At 47.6% G+C, this 9912-nt stretch overlaps 1 long non-coding RNA gene across 1 annotated transcript; it reads left to right on the forward strand.

Moving 5' to 3' along the window:
- Positions 1–3088: 3088 nt before the first annotated feature.
- On the forward strand, positions 3089–6696 carry LOC120621793 (uncharacterized). Its single transcript, XR_005658298.1, has 2 exons — positions 3089–3584; positions 4977–6696. It is a non-coding gene; the product is annotated as an uncharacterized LOC120621793 (long non-coding RNA).
- The last annotated feature ends 3216 nt before the right edge of the window (positions 6697–9912 follow it).

The raw sequence follows: 9912 nt of genomic DNA on the forward strand, positions 1-9912 counted from the left end.
AGAGAATTCATTGTCCTGTGGCTTTCTTCCAAACATATTTAAACATTCTGCACAAGACCGAATTCCATCCTTTCTTTTTACAGTTTTTTTCCCCCTTCTTTTTGGGATCTCATTAGATAGTTTAATCTTTCTCAAAATGTAGAGCTCAAACCTCAAAATGATATGTGGGTGAGGCCCTGAGCAGCAAGGGGAGTTATTTCTCAACTCCTGGATGCCAGGCCATTAATACATCCCAGTATTAAGTCTGAGTTTAAAATAACATGGTGACCTTTCCCTCTACTCTCAAGGACTTTCTGAGTCAAAACACTCAGGGCTCCCTGACAGTGTCTCAGGAGATGAATGCCACCTCGTTGATAAAATGGGTACCAAAGCCCCTGGCCCATACCCAGTACAGTTCTCACGTCTCCCATGACAAGGATCAATGTAGGGCCAAAAGTGCCGCCATTCTTCCAGGGACCCACTTAAGGCCCGGTCTCCTCTGGGGCCACTTTGATTTTTGAGGAGATGAGCTGGAAGCCTCTGACGGGTTCCTCGTTCTTTGGGACTAGCCAGAGTCTGAATAGACCTGTTTGAACAGCTGTGATCCCAGGCACATTAGTTCTTAATATCCATTCGGTCGGGAATTTTTGATACGTCTTGGGAATCCTTTCTATGCCAAGACCAGGCCCTTCCTTGCTTCAGGGAAGGAAGGCTTGGGGAGCATAAAAGAGATACAGGTGTCCACAATTCTCCCATCTTCTGGATCCCTACTGGTTTCCTCCATCCATGGGGAAGAGGAGGCTCACAGCTGTCAAGAAGCTGGTACAGCTGGGAAGGCTGGGAGCAGCCTTGGCCTTAGGCAGCAGGCTGATTATTATAGGGCCTAAATGAAGTCAGCAGAGGATCAGGAGTGGTTTTAGTTTGTTTGCTCCAACTAGCAGGTTAAAAAAGCCTAAGGCAGGTGTGTATTCGACAACTATTAACAAATCTATAACAATAAACCCCTTAGACACAGGAGAAATCAACTTCCCAAACCCTCCTAGTCCAAAAGGGCTAGAGAAATGCAATGTATTTTAGAAGGTTTGTCAATGACTTTTCATAAAAGTAATATATTGGATTTCCCACTTAGATTGCTTACTAAAGGGCCCTGGGTAAGTGCGGATATGAAGCCATTGGTAGCACAGCAGCCCAGAAGACAGCGTGGGATGCCAAGCCCGGGGAATTGGGAATTCCTTCTCCTTCCTCACTCTGACCCCTGCTACTGCTGCTGCCAAGGTCTGAGCCCTCATCATTTATTATGTGAGTTTTCTATATTTGGAAACAGTTTGGTGGAAAATTTTCCACACTTAGAAAGTCTTTAACTCTGAGTCTTTAATACATACATTCTTCCATGCCCTTACTTAATGCATTGAAAGGTTTATTATTGAAAAAGTTCATTCTGGATGCAGTGGAACTAGGAAGACACAGGGAGTCTGCCAACCCCAGAGGTTCTGGTCTCTGATGTGAGGAAGATGCTAAACGCAGACCTAAGGGAGTTTCTTAAGCTCTGCTGCAAGCAGCTCGCTCTGCCTCTCCTGCAGGCCATTTGTTGTGACTTTTGGAGGATGGGATGGAGATGGGGCGGGGGAGGGAGTGAGCTGCCTTTCATGGGTGGAGTAAGTGTTCCCTGTGCTTCCACAATTAGGAGCCTGGCTCAGGCTCTGAAAGGTTTCTTCTATTCTTCACTCCCTCATGCTAGAAATGAGCAAGTCATACAAGCAAGTCGAGGTGTTTTTGTTTTGTTTTGTTTTTTAAAATTTCTTACTTATTTCTCATGACAAAAGTAAGACATGTTAACTTCAGGAAAATACAGATAAGGAAAAGCAAAGGCACCAGAATTTCCTCACCTCAGAGAAATCACTATTAATACCTACTCAGGTGTACATCTTCCCCAACCTTCACCTGTGCACATACAATAATGAAATAACTTACGAGGGCTCAGGCTCTGGGCTGCGTGGTTTACAGCCATCATTCCACGTACTCTGCACAAGCCTACTTACTTACTGGTCATTCCGCCGTGTCCCAGCATAATGCACGGTCGGAAGGTGGGCTCTGGAGCCAGACTGCTGGAGGACCAAGGCCTGATCTGCCGCCCATGGGCTGTGAGATCTCAGCAAGTCAGTCAATGCTCTAGGCCTCTGGTCTGCACCTGTCAGTTGCAGGCAGTAACAGTGTCAGCATCACATGGGTTGCCCAGAGGACTACCTGATTCAATACGTGTAAAATATTTACTGCTTGCTACCGCTGAGTGCCCGGCTCATGGAGTCTCTGATGATCTCCTTTTCAGAGATAATGGAAATGTGTTCAGGGAAGTCAGTGATTTGGCTGAGATCCCATAAGCATTAAGTGATAAAGCCAGGTGTGAAACTTAAATCTCTTCTGACTCCGGGTTCTTTATGATATTATACACGTGTACGTGTGTGTGTGTGTGAGAGAGACAGACAGAGAGAGAGAGAGAGAGAGAGAGAGAGAGAGAGAGAATTCCCACAACTGAACTCTATCGTAAACATCTTTGGGTTACTGTATAATAAACACTCCAGCTCCTGCATGTGCCCTGGACCTAGTCTCAGTCAGTGAGTAGAGTCTTGGGAGCTGACACAGGCCTGGCTTCATTCACAGCTATGCTGCTCAAGCTATAACTGATCAAGAGTCCGGCAGGCTCTGGTTAAGATGCAGATTCTGAGTGAGGAGGTCAAGACTCTGCATTTCCAACACATTCCCAAGGGAGGTGGTTGCTGCTGGTCTGGGAACCACACTGCAGCAAGGTTTTTGAGAATTTTGGCCAGTGGATCTGCTTTATCCTGTGCCTTCCTCCTGCTGACTCTTTTGTTTACACAAGTCACCTCCCACCTCCACTCACGTCCTGAGTCTGAAATTCTGAATCCATCTGCATTGCTCATGACAGCGTCAGAGCTCCTGAGGAGGGCTCCCGGGCTGGAGCATGGGTGGGCCTCCCTCCCCCGGGGAGCGCTGAGTCCCAGTGTTCCCAGTCAACAGTCTCAACCCTGGGGAGCTTTGCACAAACACTGCTGGGGCTGTGTCTGATCTGCATTGTCTGAAACCCCCCCCCAAGAAAACAAAACAAATCCCTTCCGGAGCCAAGCACAGGGGCTGGTGGGGATCGTGAGGGCTGCAGGAGGCACCGCTTGGTGAAGCGGTCATCTACCTCCTACCAACAGGCCGTGGGGACACTACTCCCCACTCTGAAACCTCTGCAGTGCTGATGTCATCTCTCAAGCCCACGGCAAGACAAATCACTATTCTGCCACGTTTTCATCCGGTGCCATCTGGAAGCCCAGCCCTCACACGGGACAGCCTCCAGAATATAAAGAGGAAGTTACCCTTGACCCGCTCTGTGGAAATTCCAGAGAGTGGCCGGAGAGTAGACAAAGGAAGAACTCTGAGAGTGGCAATGCGGAGTAAGTGATTGTTTCTGGGAGTGGGACAATCCGAGCCACCCAAACCCCAGACGTGAAGGGAAATTCAGTCTTCAAAAGGTCTTTCATCGTAATTTTTCCATGATGGAACCAGCTTCTCACTTAGTTGTTTATCCCAGCAGATACCAGGTAGGTCCTGACAAAACGAGAAATGTGGGGAATGACACCCTGAGAATTAGGAATTTCTCTTCCCTTTCTTCCTCAGGAAACCCTCTTTCCACAGCAGGCAGAATTTGTGGGTGTTGCTTGAGTTTGCTGCTGTTTTCACCTCTTTAGAACTAGCTCCCTCTCTAGGAATTTTCCACGGCGAAATAAACCTCTAAGCCTCATACTAGCAAAGTACACTCATTGTTACCTCGATTAGAACGAGTGAATTCCTTGGAAATTCCCATGGCCTTGGCCAAGACCTGGATGGGGCGGGTTTGAAAAGTTCCGGATTCCCTACTTTCCGCGCCAGCCAAGGGCACGTTTCCCCGGCACAACATTATGCCCCGCTCAAAATATAAACGCCCTGGATCAGAGGCCTCTGTGAGCCCATTTAGGTCCTGAACTTATCGTGAGAAGACACAATGTCAAAAATAAGTGGAGCAGCAAGGTTATTTATTAAGCTGAGCCTGCAGTGTTGGGGAAACTTCCTGTTATCAGGTATCTGAGAATGTGGTCAGGTCGGGTCCCTCCAGGCCTGTGAGCAGGACACTGACTGGGAACCACAGGTCTGATTGCTGGGGCAGCACCTGGGCAGAAGAGCACAGCTAGGGGTCAGACTCAGACTCCATGTCAGGCCTGCACCCCACCCTCCCTGGGCTCTGTGACCCCTCCGAATCCATGGTTCTTAAAAATGGTGATAATGATACCTGCCCTACCTTTCTCCTGAGAGTAAGAAAGCATACTTAAAAGTGATTTGAAGCCTGTAAAGCAGTGGTCCCCAACCTTTTTGGCACCAGGGACCAGTGCTCCTGTGAGAATCTAATGTCTGACGACCTGAGGTGGAGCTGAGGCAGTGATGCCAGCGCTGGGGAGCGGCTGCAAATACACATGGAGCTTTGCTTGCTCGCCGCTCACCTCCTGCTGTGTGGCCCATCTCCTAACAAGCCACAGACCAGTAACCCGGCCCACGGCCCAGAGGTTGGGGACCCCTGCTTTAAAGTGTACTCCGTGCATAAAGTCCAGGCTTATTATGAAGATTAAATTAAATGAGAATATAAAACGCACACACGCAATTGTATTTCAGTAAATATTTAACAACTGGCTTTCTAGAGAGGAAAATGCCCCGATTTTTAGCATTTGCCAGTTTCTGTGCTGTAAACATTCCCACCTGGGTTGATGTCAAAGACCAGTGTGACGTCATTAAATATCAAGTTGAACAGAAATGTGTGTAACTGACTCTCGCCAGGGGACGGAGCCTGCAAAAGCACACCACTGGTTAGGTATTTTTCACCCCCTCATAGACGAGGCCCTGAGCACAGCACCTGAAAAACGGGAGCGCTGACCCCCTCCTTCTCCTGCTCTTTATTAATTCAGTAGGAAGAGGTTCTCACATGGGAAAATGGCAGCTACGCTTTCTGCTGACTCAGAATCACTGGATGGTGCATGTTCTCAGCCTCCCAGGTGATCCTAATGCACAGCCCTGACTAGGAAGCCCAGCACCACGCCGCAGCCTCCTCGAGCAAGACTATGTCCGGCTTTGGTTCGTATCCCCAGTTCCAGAACAGGGCCTGACCCATTCGATCTTTCTCTAAATGAAGTGACGGCAGCTCATCATCTACGGCTGAAACGATGCAGAGATGTGTGAGGAACGAGGTCCCTTGCCTATGGCCATTCGCACCCCTTGGCTTCTCTCCCGTCCTCAGCATGTCATCCCTGCTGACCCGCGTTCCTTCCTAAGTGCTAGCCACATGCCCCCGTCCCCATCACCCATCCTGGTTCTGCTGAGTCCCCTCTCGGTCCTGCGGGGCCTGTACCCACTCACTCACTTCTCTGAGTTATCCTCTGTGGAGAAGGAACCATTCCTTCTCCCTGTACTGGGAGCCCCTTAGGCCAGATACACCAAACTCAGACCAGGAGTGGAGGGTGTGAGTGCATGCATGCTGTCTCTCCACTGTCTTCTGCATCTGCCTTCTTCGTCTAGGACAGTGTATGTCCAGAACAAGCCCTCAGTAAAAGTTTCTTTGAATTAAAAAAAAAAAAAAGTTACTAGGACAGGACTACAGGAAGGGAGGAGAGGAAGGCATTCCAGGTGAATTAATTAACCCAGGAAAGACCTGAAGTAGTTGGAGCGTCCTTGGCTTGAGTACAATAATAGCAAAGGAAAATTGATTTTTAAGCCAAAAATGTTCACACCTCCATCCATCACTGAATATATGCCCCACCCATTTTTACAGTCTTTCTCTGAATCGTGCATGCCAACATAAACTACCAACTCTCTGGTCTTTCTCAAAGTAACCTGGAGAAAAATGAGAAGGTGGAATTCTCCAGGAATGGAACAAAAATTTCCGAGGCACCTGTTTTAGGTACAAATACAATGACCAAAATTTTCTCAGCCCAAATAGAATAGCCTACTAGGTTCCCTTACTGGGAGAAGGCAACAGCCTGCTTGTAATCAGGGTCATCGTAGAAAACTCCAGCCTTAAAAGCTACGAAAAACAGTCCTGATGGCTGAACTCCTGAGCTGAAAGTTAAATGTTCTTATACACTCAGAACAAGTATGACTTCCCTGATTTTAAGAAAAAGGAGAGAATTAGTGTTTATTAAGCACCTGATACTGAATAGCCTTATGAAAGTTGTGTGCTCAGCACATAAGCACTAAGCCGCACCCAGCCCGGTGAGGTTATGTCCTTGTATCCTGTTGCGGAGATGAGGTACACATGCCCAGAACCTTAGGAGACACACCCAAAAACACGCCATCAGTGAACGGCACAGGCAAAATGACCGTCGGGTCGCCCTGGCTGCAGCCTTGGACATAGATTCCAGATTTACTACTGTTATTGCTTTCCTGTAGGTCTTCCACAATGAACCCCAGGAAGGGTCATCAAGACCACAAGGGAGCAGGCCCCCCTCCTTCGCCTTCCTTTGAAAGGCCCCTCCACAGAAGCGAAGCGTGAGGAGAGAGACAGGAGGAGCAGTGTTTAAGGCAGGGAGGAGGGAGACCAACGACTGGACAGAAATTCTTAAATTCACAGCTATTAAGTCTTTAGGTCTATGGGCTTAACACCTGGAGGAATGATGTTTAAAAAAAAAAAAATAGAGGCAAGAAATGATCGTTTAAATAAAAATGGAAGGTATGGTCCCTACTGGCACTTCATTGTGCAGTGTCCTTGGATTCTCTCAGTCCGAAGGCATTAGTTGCTGTGAGCCGCACCTGACCTCTGCCCCCACCTCCCCCAGCTAAGGGCCCGGAAGGAAGGGAGTGGGCCTCATTCATCTTAGAACCCTTAGGACCTAGTAGACAGAGTTGCTGGCAGAGAGGAGTGTTAAAAAAACAAAGCTTGTTGAAATAAACTTTTTTCCCCCACCTTTATTCCCAGGATAATCTTTTGGCATCTTTCAACTAACTAACTCCCTTCTCCTCGAGGCTAAGTGTCCCCACTGGTGCCTCCCAGCCCCCTTTGCTTATGCACCGATGCATAACGGGGTTTTAGGACTCAGGGTTTTAGAACTGCAGTAAGAGAATCTGTTTATGTCCTGAGTCACACTATCCATCCCCTAGAGCAGGAACAGTTTATTAGCGAGGTTTATACCCTAAACACCTTGCCTAGTGCCTGATGTACAGGGTGCTTATTAAACAGGCATTAACTAAACATCCATTAATTAGAACTGGCTCTGGCAAAAGTTGCTGGAAAAGTGAGTTTCTAACTTTTGAAATGTTTAAACATACTCTCTGCAACTTTGAGCAGAAAGTCCCATTAGGACAAGCATTGGGTCAACTAGTTATCAGACATGGCTCTAAACACAGTTCAGATGGCTTAGTTCCTACAATAGGGCTTGCGTATGTCTAGGCATTTGAGTATTCGTTCAGAGCTTCATTCAGAGGTCATTCTGGAATTACCTGTGATTAAACAAGGGGAATGAACATAAACTATTTTAGTACGATAAATTCACAGCCTTACCAAGGAAAAACCAACAAGCCGCATCCACTGTGAGGTGCGATCTGAATGAGCAAGGACCCTGTAGGCTGCTTCCAAACCTCCTGCCCAAATCACAGCATCACAGAAAGCAGAGCTGGAAGCCGGGGTGCTCGTTTCTGTACTGCAGGGCTTCTTAGAGACTTCCGTCATCTAACGTCCATGGGGGCTCTTTGTGAAGGGATAGGAACGTCTTATTTCCCAGACTTCTCTGGCCGTAGAGTCCTCCTATAGTAGAATTTCTATTAACACCCTCCTGATAACGCCACACCACATCTTGATCTGCCTTCGCTACGTTCGTTTCCACAGACATTGCTGACCACCTCCTCGCTATGCCCAAGGTGATGCTCTAGGAGCAGGAAGGGCCACTCAGAGAATGATGCACAGTCTGCCTCCTGGAGCTTTTGGTCTCACCTGGGAGATCAGAGAAGGCAGAATCAGACGGGGCAGAAAGCAAACCAGGATGAAGGTCGCCACATGACGAGTACCCTAGGCAAGGCCAGAGTGGTGGGGTGGGGGCGGTGGAAGGTGGAGAGACAGAGTACCCAACTTACGGGGGGTGGCGGGGAGCTGTGTAAGGGGGAGAAAGCCTGAGAAAGTGGTTTGGAGTCACATTATAAACATCGCAAAAAGTTTGTATTTCACGTAAAATTCCGGAAGGTCTTAGAGCAGAGAAGTGGCACAACTACAGCCATATTTTAGGTCATAGAGGCTTCTTAGTGCTTATTATTATACGATCTCTTAGTTCACAAATAAGCCGCGGTCTTCACTCTCTAACACAGTGGTCCCCAACATTTTTGGCACCAGGGACCGGTGCTCCTATGGGAATCTAATGCCTGATGATCTGAGGTGGAGCTGAGGCGGTGATGCTAGCTCTGGGGAGCGGCTGCAAATTCAGATGAAGCTTTGCTAGCTCGCTTGCCTACCTGCTGCTCACCTCCTGCTATGCGGCCCAGGTCCTAACAAGCCACAGACCAGTACCGGTCTGTGTCCTGGGGGTTGGGGACCCCTGCTCTAAAGAGATGAGTGATTTCGACACAATATGGTATACAGTGAAAGCATATTGAGTTTAACTTGTATGTCATTTGACCATCTTAGAAACAACAATGAAAAAGTCTTCCAAAGAAGACATATTTTATCATTATTAATGAACATTACAGATTTATGTTATGAAAGGAAAGATGAAATAGGTGTTAGTTATCTATTGCTGCTTTAAAAAATTGCTAAGATAAACTTAACAACTTAAAGCACTCACATATTATGTCACAGTTCTTGAGACAGGAGTCCAGGGTCAGCTCCGCCGGGCCCTGTATTTTAAGGCCTCTCACCAGACTGGAATCAAGGAGTTGGTGAGGGGCAGGGTCTCATCCGAAGGCTCATCTGAGGAAAGACCTGCTTTCGAGCACAAGTGTTTTTGTCAGAATTGTTTCTCAAGTGCTCTTGGATTGAGGGACGTCCCCAGATCCTCGCTTCCTTTAGGGCTTTGCCGACTGTTGGTGCAAGGCCACCCTTAAGTTCCTGACCCCGTGGACCTCTCCAACATTGTGACCTGCTTTATGAAAGCCAGCAAGGGAGACAGTGCAGGGGGGACAGGAGCCATGTCTTTGGAAACCTAGTCACAGAAATGGCATCCCTTTAATGTTGCCAATATTTTATTGGTTAGAAACAAACTATTCAAGGGAAGGAGATTACGGGACGCCAGTCCTAGGAGTTAGAGCTCACTGGGGGGTCATCGTAGTATCAACCTGACTCATCTACGGGTCACTAAATCCCTAGCTCAAAGTAAACTTACGAGACACTCATAACTGTTTAATAATTATATCCCAAATGAACCTATAGAACTTAAGATCAGTGCAGGAAGCAATTTATTTTGGTGGAATGTCACAGTCAAGGATAGATAACCCTGTGTCTCTGACTGACTCCTTTGTAAGTTGGGACGCTATTGTAAGAACAAGTATGGGGGAGAGAAAGTGAACCCCTTACCTCAGTGGACCCCTCTCCCTGCCAGCCACGTCTCTGTCCTCAGGACCAAGCTCAGCTGATCTGCTTTTATTCAGGTTCTCAGACTCACATGAGCTCTGGGAAAGGAAAAACACTCTTTTGTTCTACGCAGATGAAATAAGATACTCTTCAGTCTGTCTGATTCATACCCCTTCCTAGGATTGCCTCTTTCACACAAGGAATGTACCAGCTACCTTCCTGAAGATGAGAAACCAAATGCTGTCAGGGATGATTTGTGATTCTTGTGATTCACAGAGGAAGAAAGGAAAGAGATGGGAGGGTTCATCTGGATGTGTGTAGCAGCTGGAGGAGGACAGTAGGATTGGCCAGCTCAG

This window comes from Pteropus medius, unplaced genomic scaffold (genome assembly GCF_902729225.1).
Source record: "Pteropus medius unplaced genomic scaffold, Ma_sr-lr_union100, whole genome shotgun sequence".
In the NCBI taxonomy this organism is placed as follows: domain Eukaryota; kingdom Metazoa; phylum Chordata; class Mammalia; order Chiroptera; family Pteropodidae; genus Pteropus; species Pteropus medius.